The sequence below is a fragment of the Penaeus monodon genome, chromosome 22, assembly GCF_015228065.2.
Source record: "Penaeus monodon isolate SGIC_2016 chromosome 22, NSTDA_Pmon_1, whole genome shotgun sequence".
NCBI classification, from domain to species: Eukaryota; Metazoa; Arthropoda; class Malacostraca; order Decapoda; family Penaeidae; genus Penaeus; species Penaeus monodon.
Genome location: NC_051407.1, coordinates 28,280,945 through 28,281,677, shown reverse-complemented (window position 1 = coordinate 28,281,677; position 733 = coordinate 28,280,945).

The window sequence follows — 733 nt, the reverse complement described above, 5'->3', positions numbered from 1 at the left end:
CCACCGCTGACTGATGACTGACGGGTTGAGACGCATGGCGATGCAATGCAAAGCCGCTGGAAGAGATAAAAGGGCCTTTTTTCCCCCAAGAAAGATCTCGCCAAATGTTGCGGGATTTACCAACGAGACGCGGCCGAATGAAAAGGCTGATGTGACTGTACTGGGGAGATTTTTTCTTTTATTTCACGGGTATTAGGTCCTTCATGAGAGAGGCAGGTAATCGTAAGCATGGATGAGAAAATGCCTGATGTATATTATCAATTGTAGTTGATTCGTACTTATTTTCTTTATCCTTTTTTTACGGAATAATACATATCCATATGATAGAGACTCCTGTTTCTATCATATGAATCTCTGTTTGTAGAGGTTTTGAAAAGTACGTTTGGGTTTTAAAAGTTTTTTTTAACACATGCATTGGAAGAGAAAAATATATATCTAATAAAACAATCAAGTTTTAAAAATCCAGAAAACCGTACTGTTGCTATTTTGCCCACTTTTTCCTGTGTGATTGTAATGCCGTTGCTGATCAGTTAATGAAAATATTTCAAAGTTTACACACAGGATTTTTATCACATCACTCAGATCTGTTTTAAAAAGACACCGTTAAACTGTATATGAATATGGTGGTTTTTAAAATGTTCTTTATGTAAGTATCAGATATAAGATTTATATATTTGTCAAATTATTAAGTTGTATAAAGAAATAATTATCGTATACTGTTTTCAAAACCCCT